The following is a 15,336-nucleotide window of genomic DNA, read 5'->3' as shown; positions in this document are numbered from 1 at the left end:
TAATTATAAACTGCAATATTTCATGCAAAAAAATATCAAAACACTTTGTGAAAAGCCGTGCATGCATTACTGCCACTGGAACCATAAACCTAACAGAATACTGGTTCTGATTTTATTGTTTGCCTGTTGCATATCTTTATTTTATATATTTTATATGGTCTATTGAAATATCATTGAGATATATATATATAGGCATATATATATATATATATATATATATACACTCACCTAAAGGATTATTAGGAACACCTGTTCAATTTCTCATTAATGCAATTATCTAATCAACCAATCACATGGCAGTTGCTTCAATGCATTTAGGGGTGTGGTCCTGGTCAAGACAATCTCCTGAACTCCAAACTGAATGTCAGAATGGGAAAGAAAGGTGATTTAAGCAATTTTGAGCGTGGCATGGTTGTTGGTGCCAGACGGGCCGGTCTGAGTATTTCACAATCTGCTCAGTTACTGGGATTTTCACGCACAACCATTTCAAAGAATGGTGTGAAAAGGGAAAAACATCCAGTATGCGGCAGTCCTGTGGGCGAAAATGCCTTGTTGATACTAGAGGTCAGAGGAGAATGGGCCGACTGATTCAAGCTGATAGAAGAGCAACTTTGACTGAAATAACCACTCGTTACAACCGAGGTATGCAGCAAAGCATTTGTGAAGCCACAACACGCACAACCTTGAGGCGGATGGGCTACAACAGCAGAAGACCCCACCGGGTACCACTCATCTCCACTACAAATAGGAAAAAGAGGCTACAATTTGCACGAGCTCACCAAAATTGGACAGTTGAAGACTGGAAAAATGTTGCCTGGTCTGATGAGTCTCGATTTCTGTTGAGACATTCAGATGGTAGAGTCAGAATTTGGCGTAAACAGAATGAGAACATGGATCCATCATGCCTTGTTACCACTGTGCAGGCTGGTGGTGGTGGTGTAATGGTGTGGGGGATGTTTTCTTGGCACACTTTAGGCCCCTTAGTGCCAATTGGGCATCGTTTAAATGCCACGGCCTACCTGAGCATTGTTTCTGACCATGTCCATCCCTTTATGACCACCATGTACCCATCCTCTGATGGCTACTTCCAGCAGGATAATGCACCATGTCACAAAGCTCGAATCATTTCAAATTGGTTTCTTGAACATGACAATGAGTTCACTGTACTAAAATGGCCCCCACAGTCACCAGATCTCAACCCAATAGAGCATCTTTGGGATGTGGTGGAACGGGAGCTTCGTGCCCTGGATGTGCATCCCACAAATCTCCATCAACTGCAAGATGCTATCCAATCAATATGGGCCAACATTTCTAAAGAATGCTTTCAGCACCTTGTTGAATCAATGCCACATAGAATTAAGGCAGTTCTGAAGGCGAAAGGGTGTCAAACACAGTATTAGTATGGTGTTCCTAATAATCCTTTAGGTGAGTGTATATAGGCTATGCTAAACTGAGTTTTAGAACTAGACAAATCTCTCTGCATCAATGGTGTAACTATGGCGAGTTTTAGAACTAGACGAATCTCTCTGCATCAATAATAGGCTATAAAATGCATTAATAGGCTAATATAAAAAATACAATAGTCCAAGTTTGTTCGGGATTTGAACCCGTGTCATCTAAATGATCGTAACGTAAGTTCTACCACTCGGCCATGGCTTTACTCATTGGCGAAATGCCCAAACGTTCCAATGTGTGTTCGCTCACACGAGCGAGAAGCGCTCTTCATTCGTCTCATTACTCAATAGAATAGTACAAATAATCAGCTTTTCATTGCACATAATTTTCTTTTGTTTGTTATTTTTGGTACTAATTTTTTTGTGTGTGTGTTTTTATCGCACTGCTCCCCGGGGAATAGGCTTGTCGCCCACCGACGTCTAGGCCTACAATATGAAATACAGGTTATATTGTTATCATCTCTATTTTTAACTTGTAATTCTATTTTTCTGGCCTTATAAAATGTTCATTGTCATTGTCGCTACATACATATATATATATATATATATATCATTTTTTACATTATCTCACCTACATTTTATGCACAGAATATATTTGTTTGTTTGCTATTGTGTTTTATTTTATATTAAGTTATGTGTGTGTCTGTTGCTAATGCACAGATATTCAGTATATTGTCTTTGTTCTGTGGATGGAGTCTCTTCTCTACACACCAACTTGTAACAACTGGGCCATGAATCATACTTTCATTTGTTCTGAATGAACAATTCTGACTCTGATTCTGAAACCCAAAGCCTTTTACACTCTGAACTCATTGAATGTAAATCAGGACTCTTAACCCCCTGAGGTCGGCGGTATCGCCGGCGATACCAGCTCGCTTTTTTTTTATCAGTGTAAAAGAAAGTCATAAATACTCTGTTGACTTTGATTTTCCATAGGAGTTTCATACATCAATCGATTCTGTTAAATGTGTATTATTTTTCTGTATACTCACAATAAAAACAAAGTGTTGTGCTTTTCGCCAAATTAAGAAAAATAATCACGGAGCGAGTTCTGCCTTCTCTCTGTCCGTGTAGTCCATTCTGAAACGCGTCCGAAAATGAATCATAACTCAGCGAATACTTCTCACACAGGCACGTGATATATGTCTTTATGAAGCTTGAAATCTCTTCTTTTAAATGAAGTAATTAATAAAAAAAACAAATGTTTTCAACTCATGTAATCCGTTTGAAAGCAAGGAGAGGTACCGTTTTTTCCTTCTGCCTAATTATCTCTATAATGAACTGAGGCCGCCCCGCCCCCGGCGCTATTGACATGGTAAATAGTTTAGGTAATCTATGCTTCGCACCCGCCCCCCGATCAATGCCTTGAAAACACGAAGTTTCATCAGATCAGATTCACTGATAGTTCATCGCGTTTAGAGAGGATGGCGCGTTTCTCCGGTAAAGACGCTCTTCAGATGATTCTGGACAGCGAGGAATAACTCACCTTGGCTTTTCCTCAGAGGAAGATTGTAACTCAGACGAACGGCAGCATGTTCAAGAGCGAATTGATCACGCCGAGTAAACACCGAGTTTTCACGTGAGTAAATACGTGAACACGTAAATATGTGAACTCAAGTGGTCTAGTGGTAGAACATTTGCCTAGCGTGTCAGAGGTTCTGAGTTCGAATCCGCACTCATATAGTTTTTTTTTTTTTTTTGTCAAATCAGATTATGTTTATCAGTGGTTGTATATCAGGCCTCTGCCTGATATACAACCACACATGTTTGTGTGTATTTTTTTTTTCTAATTTCACTGGAACGAAAAGAGAGTCTCCACAACGGATTGAAGCGCGCGTCCGAGTGAAGACTGCGCGAGCCTAAAACAAACACAGTATCCGCGTCTGACTCGCGTCTGAATTTATATTCCTTATAATAAAAATGAAAGACCTATGTTACAGACATATGAAAGACAACATTTCGTTGATTAGTTTTGGATAGATTATACATTTTTACTGTAAAATATCTGCCACCTCAAATAAGCTTTTATTTGCCAATTTTTTTGTCAAAAATAATCAAATAATCAATCAAATCCTTAACTTTGAAATATGTATGATAAAATGTATACTTTAGTTTGTACAAAGAAAGATTACACTTGAATTGTTGTTTATTTAAATATTTACAAGGTAGATGTAAACAAACTATTAAAAGGTAAATATAAGCCTTTTCTTTAAATAATTTTTATTGTGTTTTATTAGTGACAAATTTGGGGAGAGGATAAATATTCCAAAACTGAAAATACAGTATGAGAATTAACTGCACAATTACATGTTTTCCTTGGCTATTATAGGCCAAATTGCAAGCACAATATGTGGAAAAATAAAAAAAGAATTGAGATGCTTCCAACTGTTGCTCTTGCATTCTTGTGGCTCAGTGACTCACCTGAATGAATGGCTCATTAAGTATGCGGTCCTCAGGTGTGAACCACTACATATGCATGATCGACGTCGACGCCCACTCGAATATTGCCTTTCCAAACAGAAAGTGCTTTGCAAAATTCAAATCAATGTATTGTGTTATGTGAAGGATTAGGCAGGGTGATTTTCACATAATTTTGAAGAAAAAACACTAGGCGATGACATCCATTAGACAAAAGTCTTATTGGCACATATTTAGTGTGTGTTTTGTGGTCTTATTTCAGAAACTTTAGTTTTTAGTTTTTTTCAATAACCACGCATAAACATTATTCTCTCAAAAATGCAGACATGTACATTCTTGTTGCTCACATATTATGGTAGCCCTGTTTGTGCTAAATAGTGTGTAATTTTTTTTTGCCATTACTATGTTTATAAGCAACTGAAAAAAGCACAAATGTCAGGGCATGTCAGAACATCTCAAGGACCCCAAAAACACCTCAGACCCCAGAGGGTTAAGCATCTAAATTACTGGCATGGAGCCACCAGGTCTGGGTTTAGATTGCTCTCTGACATCATTTACAACTCGGGGTCCTCTCAGAGACACTCCAGAACCTAAAACCAACATTTTGTTTCCCCTGTGGTGAGCCTCAAAGAGATCCTAGGACAGATAGAGACCAACGTGACAAAGACATTCCAAAACACCCCCCCCACACACATACACGAACTTTACCATTAAACTGAGAATATAAGCATGTCATATGTATTTCACATACTCCTGTGTGTTTCCCAGTCTATATTCGCTTTGTTTATGACGTTTATTTGAAGGAGCGAACTTTTAAATGCTTCTATTCATGCATACGATGGTAACTTGGTATTTCCGCCTCTTTTTCCTGTCGTTCTTGGTATCTCTTCAACCGTCTCAGTTTGACTGAGCCACTCAGATATAGGAGATTACAGTAAAATGTATTTTTCTGTGTACCAGCTTTCTGGAGTAAAAATGACGAATTCTAAATGCCATCATAAACTATGCAGATGAATCATCCGACAGGACAAAGAGAAATCTTCCCGCTCGGAAATCTCTGAAAGTGATTGGTCCACGTATGCAAAGTAGGCGTGAACCCATCTTGTCCATTATAAGATCACACCCGAAGACACACCTCACTTTTCACCAGTGAGAGATTCCCTGTCCACAACTCTTTAGGGAGTTTCCTCCGTTTTTCTTTTCTTTAATCTTTTTAATCTTTATTTTCGTCTTCTGTCTTTTCCTACGTTCAGTGAAGCGAACGTAGCCAGCAACTTTAACTTTAAGTAGACCTTTCAAACTCCCCGCAAACTCCGTTTGTTCCGGAAGCATGAGAAGAACGCCCAGCTCGAACGGACACACGCACGTTTGTTCTCAGCTCTACAACACAGAGCCATACCACATGCAAGTATTTTCTCAGAATCTAAATGCTGTTTTAAGGTTGTCAGGGCTATTCAAGGTTATTGGTGTCTCTCTCAGACTTAACTGTTTGAAACTTGCTGTAACTGTGACTCTCTCTCACTCTCTCTCACCCTCTCTCTCTCTCTCTCTCTCTCTCTCACCCTCAGCTGTTATTCGTTATCTTGTATTTGTTTATGTGTTCTGCATTTTTGTGTATGCATACTTGTGTGAATAGTATTCTATATTCGTAGTGGTATTATTAAAAACAATATATATATTCCTGATTGCTTCTGTCTGCTCAACATTTCAAAGTCCCTGAAACGTACGATCCAAGCTACTGCTTTACAATGTGTTACTTTTAAGTAACCTAAATTTTATAAGAACAGGAAAGTGATTTTCGTGGCCAGAAATAGCTTTCTTCGAATTATAAGAAAGAGATCATTTTTGTTGGGAAATTGATGGGTTAATCTTACGGCCGTTTGCTGGACAAACAAATTGTTTGATAGCCACATTAATTTCCATTAAAAATGATTCCGATAATTGATCTGAGGAATGGACTGTTGATATATTAATGATTAAATCATAATTCATTATGACGGGTAACTGATATATGTAGCGGATTTCACCCAGCACCACAAAAGAACCACCGACACCAGGCTCTTCGGGGGATCACTGCAGTTTATTAAAGACAGGACAGGGATTAATACACTCAACACACTCTCAGTTCTGTGGTCTCTGTCTCGCTCAAATCCAAAGCTGTTCTGAGCATTTACTAATAAAGCATTAACAAAACACTCTTTTTGTTTGTTTTCTTTCATAACATACATCACAAATTACATATAACACATCTCAAGGCAAGGCAAGGCAAGGCAAGTTTATTTATATAGCACATTTCATACACAATGGCAATTCAAAGTGCTTTACATAGAAGAAATTAAAATAATAAAAGAGATAAGAATAATTAAAACAGTTTAGAAAAATAAAATAAAATACAGTACAGTACAAACAGTCGGACGAACAGTGGTACAGTGCTCAATCAGTAAATGCAAAGCTAAACAGATGTGTTTTGAGTCTGGATTTGAATGTGACTACTGTAGGAGCACATCTGATCTCCTCTGGAAGCTGGTTCCAGCTGCGGCTGGCATAATAGCTAAAAGCGGACTCGCCATGTTTAGAGTGAACCCTTGGTATTTCTAGCTGATATGATCCTAATGATCTGAGTGATCTGTTGGGTTTATATTCAGTGAGCATATCTGCAATATATTGACGTCCTAGGCCATTGAATGATTTATATACCAGTAATAATACTTTAAAATCAATCCTAAATCTAACTGGGAGCCAGTGTAAAGACCTGAGGACTGGTGTGATATGTTCATATTTTCTGGTTCTGCTCAGAATCCTGGCGGCAGCGTTCTGTATGAGCTGCAACTGTCTTATGGTCTTTTTGGGAAGGCCAGTGAGGAGTCCATTACAGTAATCCACCCTGCTGGTGATGAAAGCATGCACAAGTTTTTCTAAGTCTTGTCTGGAAACAAAGCATCTTATTCTTGCAATATTTTTCAGATGATAGTATGCTGATTTAGTTATAGCTTTGACATGACTACTGAAACTAAGGTCTGACTCTAGTGTCACACCAAGATTCCTGACTTGATTTTTAGTTGTTTGACCCCTAGAGTGAAGGTATGCGTTCACCTTGAGAACTTCATCTTTGTTTCCAAACACAATGACTTCAGTTTTGTCTTTGTTTAACTGAAGAAAGTTTTGACACATCCAACTGTTGACTTCATCAATGCATTGGCACAGGGAGTCAATGGGGCTGTAATCGTTAGGCGATAGGGCTAAGTAGAGCTGTGTGTCATCTGCATAGCTGTGGTAAGCAATTTGGTTCTTTCTCATTATTTGGCTCATTAGGAGCATATACAGGTTGAACAGGAGTGGCGCAAGAATTGAGCCTTGAGGGACTCCGCATGTCCACTCAGACTTATGGTCTCCTATACTCACATAATAACCTCTCCCATCTAAGTATGACCTGAACCATTTTAGGACTATCCCAGAAAGCCCCACCCAGTTTTCCAGCCTGTCAAGAAGTATGTTATGATCGACAGTGTCAAATGCAGCACTGAGGTCGAGTAGTACCAGCACTGATAATTTGCCAAAATCAGTATTTAAGCGAATATCGTTTATTATCTTTATGAGCGCTGTCTCTGTGCTGTGGTGCGGTTGGAAACCAGATTGAAAATTGTCAAAGTATCCATTCAAGCTCAAGAATTTGTTCAGCTGATTGAAGACAACTTTTTCAATGATCTTGCCTATGAAAGGAAGATTTGAGATCGGTCTATAGTTGCTTAATATGGTCTTATCCAGATTGCTCTTTTTCAGGAGGGGCTTGACAACTGCAGTTTTCAGGGAGTTTGGAAAACTCCCAGAGAGAAGTGAGGCATTTACCACTTCTAGAAGATCTGCTTCTAAACTGTTTAACACACTTTTGAAAAATGATGTGGGAAGTGTGTCAAGAGCGCAGGTTGATGTTTTAAGGTGCTGTACGGTTTCTTCCAAAATTTTGCCATCAATTTCTTTGAAATCAGACATCGTAACTACTTTCTCAGGTGGTCTGATCTGTCTGACCCCAGCGTAACTCAAGGATGTGCTGATCACCTTTCTGATATTATTGATTTTCTCAGAGAAGAAAGAAGCAAACTCACTGCACTTGCTGTCTGAGAGCATTTCACTGGGAATCTGGCTTGGGGGGTTTGTCAGTCTCTCTACAGTTGCAAAAAGAGTGCGTGTGTTGTTTAAATTGCTGTTTATAATATTTGAGAAGAAAGTCTGTCTAGCTTTGCCTAGTTCCATATTGAAAGCATGAAGGCTGTCTTTGTAGATGTTATAATGGACTACAAGTTTTGTCTTCCGCCACATGCGCTCTGCTTTTCTGCATTGTCTTTTCATATTTTGCACTGCTGTTGAGTTTCTCCAAGGTGCTTTTTGTCTGCCACTCTTCTTCCTGACTTTCACAGGAGCAATATCATCAATTACACCTTTAACTTTTGAGTTAAAAGAATCAAGGAGAAAATCAACAGACTCTGCAGATATGCTTGGTGTTAAGGATATAGCCTTCATAAATAGGACACCAGTGTTCTCATTTAAGCATCTCTTCTTGACAGACACAGATCTCGCTTCAGTGGCAGGAGAGATCAATATATCAAAGAAAATACAGAAATGATCAGACAGTGCTACATCCTTAATAACAATCAATGAAATGTTTAGACCCTTACTGATAAGTAAATCTAGAGTGTGTCCACGATTGTGTGTGGGTCCATGTACATGCTGAGTCAGATCAAAAGTTTTTAAAACAGTTTTGATTTCTTTTGCCATATTGTTTTCTGCATTATCTATATGAATGTTAAAATCTCCAGTAATGGCAAAACAGTCAAACTCTGAGGTAATTGTTGATAACAGTTCTGTAAAGTCCTCAGCAAAGGCTGGAGAGTATTTTGGAGGCCTGTAAATAATGATAAGTAAAATGCGTGGAGCACCTTTTAACACAATACCCAGATATTCGAAAGACGGGTAATTCCCAAATGATATTTGCTTGCATTGATAGATATCTTTAAAAAGAGCAGCTAGACCCCCACCTCTCTTAACAGCTCTGCAGACACTCATAAAAGTAAAGTTAGGAGGGGCTGCTTCATTGAGGACTGTTGCACTGCAGCTGTCTTCTAGCCAGGTTTCATTTAGAAGCATACAATCTAGGTTGTTTGTGGTTATTAAGTCGTTGACTAGAAGTAATTTATTTTTAAGTGAACGAATGTTTAAAAGTGCTAACTTAACAGTCTTACTTTTTGTCCCCACATCAATCTTACTTTGACATGTAATAGGCACCAGATTAGTTGGGTTTGCTGTACGGCTATTGAAGGCCTTAAACTTTCTTTCTTGTGATAGAACATCAATAGAGAAAGATACAGGCACACTGGGTTCCCGCTTGTTCTGTAAACATTTGAGAAAGTTACTGTTATCATAGCGGGGACTCGACACATATTACTGAGAGCTGGTATCAGTTGTTTTTGGTTCACCTCGAGCAGATGGAGGAGGGTGTGGGCCCTGGCGTTGTGGCAGAGGCCGAAGAGCTCTCACAGGAGGGCGAGGGCGAGCTGGGCCCGCAGGCTTTGGTGGCAGCGGTGCCTGTCGTTTTTTGGTTGGTATCTGGGGGCTTGCAGCAAAAGAGTGGGATAGTTTGGTTCCAGCATGCACCAGTTCTTCCATTCTCTGTGAGAAGCACAGTAGTGGCGATGCTGGGGAGAGAGAAAAGGTGTCTGGTGAAAGGGGCTGTTGCTCTGGTGTTATAGGAGGCTGTGATATGCTGTCCTGGCTTCCCTGGCTGTTTTGCAGGAAGTCGTCCTTGGGTGCTGAATCTTGAAGCAGCTCTAATATGTCTGTCTGTGGTGAGCTCTGTGGGCAGGGCTCAGCTGAGATTATGTCCGTGAGCAAAGGTTGTTGTGGCGGAGTGGTGTTATCATTGTCCTTGTGTGATATGTCAACCGCATGTCCATTTTGCTGCTGAAGTGAAGTCCTGTGATCATTCATACTGTGTCCAGGTGTGTGTGTGCCATTCAGATTGAGTGGATTGGCACACATTGCAGAAGGATGATTGAGGGAGAAGTAGAAATTGTCCTTTAACACTCTTGAACCAAGTTTGTTTGGGTGACGGCCATCCCGATGAAAAAGTTGTCTCTGACTCCAGAAAAGATTGAAATTGTCAATGAAGTTTACTCCTTTTATATTGCAGGTTTTTTGCAGCCATGTATTTAGCCCAAGCAACCGTGAAAACCTGTTTGTTCCTCTTGCTGGGAGTGGTCCATTGTTGAATGTTTGAACTTTCAGTCTTTTAAGTGTTTCAAAAAGTTCATTGAAATCCTTCTTAAGGAGTTCTGACTGCTCTTTATGAATATCATTCTTCCCCACATGAATTATGAGTCGATTTGCAGTCTTATGTTTCATCAGAATGTTCTGAAGTTCCCTGTTTATATCAGAAGTTGTTGCTTGTGGAAGGCAGCACGTAGTTGTATCCCTGCCGCTAATGTTTCTGATTATGGAGTCCCCCACTATCAGAGTCCTGGGCTCGGCTGCGCTCTGAGCTGAGTGCCGCTGTCTGCTCGACCTTGAGCGCCAGTTAGCATCAGTGTTAGCTACTGGCCCATTCAGTCTGTGTTCGATCACATTCATCACATTTGGGGATTCCTCATTTACATTCATTAGTACTTCAAATCTGTTCTCAAGATGTATAGGCAGTGGTAGGAGACCAGTGTTTGCAATCCTTGTCAGAGCTGTATCTGGGGTAGAGGATGCTACTGCGGCAATATGTGAGGCTCGTGACAATCTGATGTCTCGAGTGCCTTTGGGTCTCGCTCCCTGTTTGTGCCATCGATTAGTAAGTCGATCGGCTTGTTTCTCTACCTGTCGAGGAGCACTAGTTTCATGGGACTCACCGGCTGTATGCTGAGGGTGTCCATGACGAAGCTCTGTTGTGTGCTCCGTCTGGTTTGGTGGTCCCGTAAGTAATTTTGTTTCAAGAACTGCAATCCTTTGTAAAAGTCTGTGGCAGTTAGTGCAGCAAGTAGATTCTTGAACCTGAAGAGGCATTTTCTCTCTTATCCTTATGAATAATAAACCTGCAGTTTATCAACACACTCTCAGTTCTGTGGTCTCTGTGAGGAGTGTGAAAAGATAGAAAAGTGAACCCCTGCCCCCATTAACACCGTAACTGCATCTGCTATTCACTATTTCCAGTACACACGTGACTACAAATACAACATTTTTGACATATAAAGACAATATACTTCGACAAAGTTAACTGCATGATATTATTTGAGCGTAATCCACCCTTTTTAGTAATATTTACGAACTATATTACTTTAGAAACCTGCCGTTCAAAATGGCGCGCGGGCGGCAATTTGAACCAACATATTAAGAGCTAATTAACACAAAACTCAGAATATGCACAAAAATATTAATATTCCAGCACACTAAGTGACTCAATCCATCATTAAAACACATCATCCACCGATATTGGTCGACATTTTTACTTAATTTCTTAAATTTAAACACTTTACTTCAGAGCTCATTTATAACATACCTGTCTCGCTCAAATCCAAAGCTGTTCTGAGCATTGAGCGAGACGCGATTGGATGACTCGGCAGTGGAAATGACGTCACTCAACTATAAAACTTAATACAGCATTTTAAAACAAAACCGTACATTTTTCCTAGATTCTGTTGTAGCAACATTGGCTATTGAATCATTCGTTCGTTTGGTTTCGAATTAACAAATTCAAATACTCTGTGTTGCTAAAAACATTTCTTCTTGAATACAAAAGCTTTTGCACTTTGAACTCGTGAGTGCAAATCATGCTTCGGCTCCAGCTAGTCTGCAACAAATGGTCTTTCGCAACACTTTATTGCACCTTGGAGGATAACCAGTCAACACATTCCCTTAACTTTGCAAAGTTCTGCATTCCAAACCCCCTTCCTCTCTCTCTGCAACAGAGAGATAACGAAACTTTCTATGTGACATACACACACACACATACACACACACACAAAATATCCTTTGGGTGCAACTTCATAGGGTTAGAATGTAATACCTTCCGATATGTATGTGTGATTAGTTTTGCTTTATAACAGAGGTGTGGTTTTGAAATGTATTCTTTAATCAATAGTGTTTTAGTTAGAGAACACTATTGTTCTTTAGTTAGTTAACACTACACCCCCCCCCCCACCCCCACCCCCCCACTTTGTTTTATTGCCTAATGGAATGTCAAGCAACTGAAATTTTAGGAGTGGAGCAGAATTAAAGTGTTAATCTTTACTCCTACTTAAATCCTACATTTTCTATATGTATAACCACTAAAGAAATGTAAACATGGATGTCATTTCCCATCTCATAATTTTTCTTTTACGTGGTGTAGTTTGTGTATTCTGGTAAACTTTGATAATAAGGTTAGACAAATCAGGTGTGTACCGTGTTTAGTTCCTTAAGCTTCATCTCCATTTGTAGCCTAGTGTACATCACAGTTTGGGTAAACCTTATTTCTAGCCATGTAACAAACTTTAAAATGCTTATGTATATCTTATGTAACTTTGTGTATTCCTATAATCTTTCATATGACATGTTTTATATCATTTTAAATCTTGAGACTTAACAGAGTTGAATCTCGATAATAGATTGCAATGATATGATTATTACTATATGAATCGTCTTACTAGATTATAAAGGCTCAAATTCTGACAACACCATAACTCCCTCGAGTGGGTGTCTCCCCCAGAGACAAGGGAAGCTTTTTCCCGCTTCAGATCTCTAGACGTTCATTGGTTGTTCGTGCGAACAGAGGCGTGAACCCATCCTCTCCATAAGAGACTGACACCGAAGTCTCTCCGTGAGCTTTTGTTCGGTGAGAGGTTTTCTGGGTCCATGGCTCCCTTTGTGGGAGCATTCTCCTTTCTCCGTTTTCTCTTTTATTTTCTTTAAGTCTTTTCTTTATTTTCATCTTCGGACTCAGCGAAGCAAACGCAGCAAGCAACTTCAACTCAAAGAAAAAGACTCTTTTGAAATCCCCGCGACTGCGGTCACACCGGAAGACACAGGAGAACAAGCATGCCTTCACTCAGAACGACACGCGTGCTTTCTTGCTTCAACACCACAGACCACATGCAAGTACCGAAATCTAAAGGCTGTTTAAGGTTGTATATCCCCTTGTTTCAAGGTGATGTGATTTCTTGTTGTCTCTTTCAAAGGTTACTGTCTGTGATTTAGTCTACTGTGATCATTTCAGATGATCTGTTGCTTTCACTTTCGCTCGCCCATCCTCTCCATCTCTCTCATTTTCCGATCTCTCTCTCTCTCTCTCTCTCTCTCTCTCATTTTCGTTATTTTTCATTGCTAAAAAAAAAAACTAGCAAAACGCGCAGGCGCGTTTTTGGTCCCCAGAGGGTTAACATCTAAACTAAACTTTTTTTAAGCATAAGAATCTCTCTGGATCTGCTTATGTAGCTTCAATAATACTCATAACAAGCAAGTGAACTTTTCAAACAAAAAATGTTGCTCTTAAATGTATATTTATAATTTTATTTACATGTGACTGTAAATGTGGTGAAAAAGATCATAATTTATAAATAACATTAGACTATCTAGACCAGTGCCCTACCAATGCTGTCTACAGTAGAGGTGGGGAGCTGTTGACCTCAACTGGGATGTCGTCGGACGGTGGAAGGAATACTTTGAGGATCTCCTCAATCCCGCCGTCACGTCTTCCATTGAGGAAGCAGAGGCTGAGGGCTCAGAGGTGGACTCATCCATCACCCAAGTTGAAGTCACCGAGGTAGTCAAGGAACTCCTCGGTGGCAAGGCACCGGGGGTGGATGAGATCCGCCCTGAGTACCTCAAGTCTCTGGATGTTGTGGGGCTGTCTTGGCTGACACGCCTCTGCAGCATCGCGTGGCGGTCGGGGACAGTGCCTCTGGGATGGCAGACCGGGGTGGTGGTCCCTCTTTTTAAGAAGGGGGACCGGAGGGTGTGTTCCAACTACAGGGGGATCACACTTCTCAGCCTCCCTGGGAAAGTCTATGCCAGGGTACTGGAGAGGAGAATGGCCGTGGAACACTGGACCAGCTCTATACTCTCTACAGGGTGCTGGAGGGTTCATGGGAGTTTGCCCAACCAGTCCACATGTGCTTTGTGGATTTGGAGAAGGCATTCGACTGTGTCCCTCGCGGCGGCCTGTGGAGGGTGCTCCGGGAGTATGGGGTCCGGGGTCCTTTGCTAAGGGCTGTCCGGTCCCTGTACGACCGAAGCAGGAGCTTGGTTCGCATTGCCGGCAGTAAGTCAGACTTGTTCCCGGTGCATGTTGGACTCCGGCAGGGCTGCCCTTTGTCGCCGGTTCTGTTCATAATTTTTATGGACAGAATTTCTAGGCGCAGCCAGGGGCCGGAGGGTGTCGGGTTTGGTGACAACACGATTTCGTCTCTGCTCTTTGCGGATGATGTTGTCGTGTTGGCTTCATCAAGCCAGGACCTTCAGCATGCACTGGGACGGTTTGCAGCCGAGTGTGAAGCGGCTGGGATGAGAATCAGCACCTCCAAATCCGAGGCCATGGTCCTCAGTCGGAAAAGGGTGGCTTGCCCATTTCAGGTTGGTGGAGAGTTCCTGCCTCAAGTGGAGGAGTTTAAGTATCTTGGGGTTTTGTTCACGAGTGAGGGAAGGATGGAACGGGAGATTGACAGACGGATCGGTGCAGCTTCTGCAGTAATGTGGTCGATGTACCGGTCTGTCGTGGTGAAGAAAGAGCTGAGCCGCAAGGCGAAGCTCTCGATTTACCGGTCAATCTACGTTCCTACTCTCACCTATGGTCATGAGCTTTGGGTCATGACCGAAAGGACAAGATCCCGGATACAGGCGGCCGAAATGAGCTTTCTCCGTAGGGTGTCTGGGCGATCCCTTAGAGATAGGGTGAGAAGCTCGGTCACTCGGGAGGAGCTCAGAGTAGAGCCGCTGCTCCTCCACATCGAGAGGGGTCAGCTGAGGTGGCTCGGGCATCTGTTCCGGATGCCTCCTGGACGCCTTCCCGGGAAGGTGTTCCGGGCGCGTCCCACTGGGAGGAGACCCCGGGGAAGACCTAGGACACGCTGGAGAGACTATGTCTCCCGGCTGGCCTGGGAACGCCTCGGTGTTCCCCCGGAAGAGCTGGAGGAAGTGTCTAGGGAGAGGGGAGTCTGGGCATCTCTGCTTAGACTGCTGCCCCCGCGACCCGGCCCCGGATAAGCGGACGAAGATGACATGACTTGATCCAGCCGTGGATAGAATTTCAGATGAGTAAGTATTTATTCTTACTTGTATTAGTTTACAAGCTATTCAAAACATGAGCTTACATATTATACTGGGTGGACTTGCCATCCAGAGTATTGACATTTGATATCTACCTATATTCATCACGATCTAATGAAAGTGCATATCTATACCATGAATTTAATATCTCGTACCATTTCAACGTCAAAAATGTTTTGTTTTGTTTTTT

The sequence above is a fragment of the Rutilus rutilus genome, assembly GCF_951802725.1.
Source record: "Rutilus rutilus genome assembly, chromosome: 14".
NCBI lineage: Eukaryota > Metazoa > Chordata > Actinopteri > Cypriniformes > Leuciscidae > Rutilus > Rutilus rutilus.
The sequence above is the reverse complement of the archived record's forward strand: the minus strand, read 5'-3'. Positions refer to the sequence as shown.